At 29.0% G+C, this 2,108-nt stretch overlaps 1 non-coding gene across 1 annotated transcript; it reads right to left on the bottom strand.

Annotated features, from left to right (window-relative positions):
* Window positions 1–420: 420 nt before the first annotated feature.
* Window positions 421–573, bottom strand: LOC125809493 (U1 spliceosomal RNA). The gene has a single exon (XR_007441805.1). It is a non-coding gene; the product is annotated as a U1 spliceosomal RNA (small nuclear RNA).
* Between the last annotated feature and the right edge of the window lie 1,535 nt (window positions 574–2,108).

The raw sequence follows: 2,108 nt of genomic DNA, 5'->3' as shown, positions 1-2,108 counted from the left end.
AACCTGAAATTTTTAATGTTACAACTTGAAAGTTTAAATCTACTGCTATAACTTGAAAATATTAATATAATATATGTCATTTATGAAATTTTCACTTTTATTTTTATTCATGAGTGATGTTTTTACTATAATACTAGTAAGTTTTATTGATTATTTTCTTTTAGGAGGGTAAATTGTATAGTATGATAATAATATATTTTTAGAAATAAATTTTATTTTCTATGAGTTTCTTCGGAAACAACAGAAACTCGTGTAGGCAATAAGTCCAGAAGCGTGTTATATCTCCAACTTCATCTATATATAAGTTTGTTGTCTTGTGTACAAGTTAGACAAAGACCAGAATTCCAACCTCAATTTTAGACTTACAATGATGTTTTACCTCTCATTCCAGTAACATGGAAATCATCAAGAGAAATAGAGGAAAAAACTTATTAATCAGACTTGAGTTACAAACAAATAAGGAAAAGTTGCGAACGCAGACCTTAGGTAGGCACCCTTCCAAAGTGCAATAGAGGTCACAAGCCTAGGCCATTGGTCTTATTGATCGCCCATTGACCCCGTACAGGTAAGTATGTTATCAAGTAAGCTCAGCCCATTATTAATAATACTGCTTTTGCTCCTTTTTTCTCTTAGGTGCCAATGTGGGAGAATTACTCAAAATGGAATTACTCTCTTTAACTTTCATTTTGGAAATAGGAAAAGAAAAATTAAGGTAGCCTATATTCAAACATTGTAATGTAATACACATGCTCATATTCAGAATCCAAACAAGGAATTAAAAACATTCAAGAAGCATCAAAATCAAGTTCAGAAACAACAATTATCTGGAGAACAATTGAAATAAATTTATCCGTATGCCTTAGCTTAAAATTTTCTCTTTGTCCCACATCGGCAAAACATTGAGCTGGAGAATGCTTTCTAAGGAGAATGGGGATGATTTTACTTGAAAAGGATCTATTCTATAGGCTCGTACCACTGTATCATACCTTTCTAAGGAGACAGAAAACCCTCTTAGGTCATGGCATCATAGATGATCGTTCTCAGCTCCGATCATGGGGCTTGGGATGGTCACAGACTTCAAAACTTTTGTTTGCTTTCCATGGCTGTTGGGCGCAGAGCAGCTGAGATATTCACCATTTTTACAGAAGGATGACTTTTCTTGGAAACAAAAATCTGTATGAATTAAGGGGTCGTTTGGTTACTAATTAGAGTTATGCAGGTAATGGTTATGCAAGGATTAGTTATGCGGGTATTAACTATTACAATACATGAATTATTAGTTGAATATTGAATTTGTTGTAAATTAGTAATATATATTATTAACAAAATAATAATACATGTTAATTAAATATGTGAAATATATTTAATAATATATATTGCTAATATTCGATTAGCTATGTGCCGTCAAAATTCATACAACCAATTTATAATATTAATAAAATATTCACATTTACATAAATAAATACAAACTGTACGTACATATATAGAAAGAAATAAAAATTGTTTGTTCAAATAGAAAAACAAACGTAGTAAGGAAAACTGTAAAATTCTCAATTAAAAAAAATTAATAGGTAAATATGTAATTTATCATTTTAATACATGTATGTATAACTAATACCCACATAACTTATTCCACCTATTACGCGCATAACTTATTCATAGATTCCCTCATAAGTTATGTTGGTATTAATTATGTAAGACTACAAAAAATGCAACCAAACACCGTATAAATAAATACATGAATAACTTTTATACAACATTTAAAATCGTACCAACCAACCATGGTATAACTTATGTTGACGTTTATAGCTAATACAAACCTTCTACCAAACATATTAAAGCTAATCATGATCAAGTAATGTAAAAAATTATATTAACATTTTCAAGTTTTTATGTTCAAAATCACGATCAAAATTTAAAATTTAAATCTCAAAATTCTAACATTGCATAAATTAGAGCAGGCGAAGTATTAATTTTGCTTTACGAGATTTTTGATCTTTTGAATAACTTATGTGAGCATTTTTACGTTGAAAATTACAAAAGTGTACATCTTAAAACTTTAATTAACCTAAAATCAATATATTCATATATAATTACACAAATAGTTT

Source organism: Solanum verrucosum, unplaced genomic scaffold, assembly GCF_900185275.1.
Source record: "Solanum verrucosum unplaced genomic scaffold, falcon-dt-bn FXZP01000062.1, whole genome shotgun sequence".
Classification (NCBI taxonomy): Eukaryota; Viridiplantae; Streptophyta; class Magnoliopsida; order Solanales; family Solanaceae; genus Solanum; species Solanum verrucosum.
Note: the sequence above shows the minus strand (reverse complement) of the source record. Positions and strands in the feature narration are given on the sequence as shown.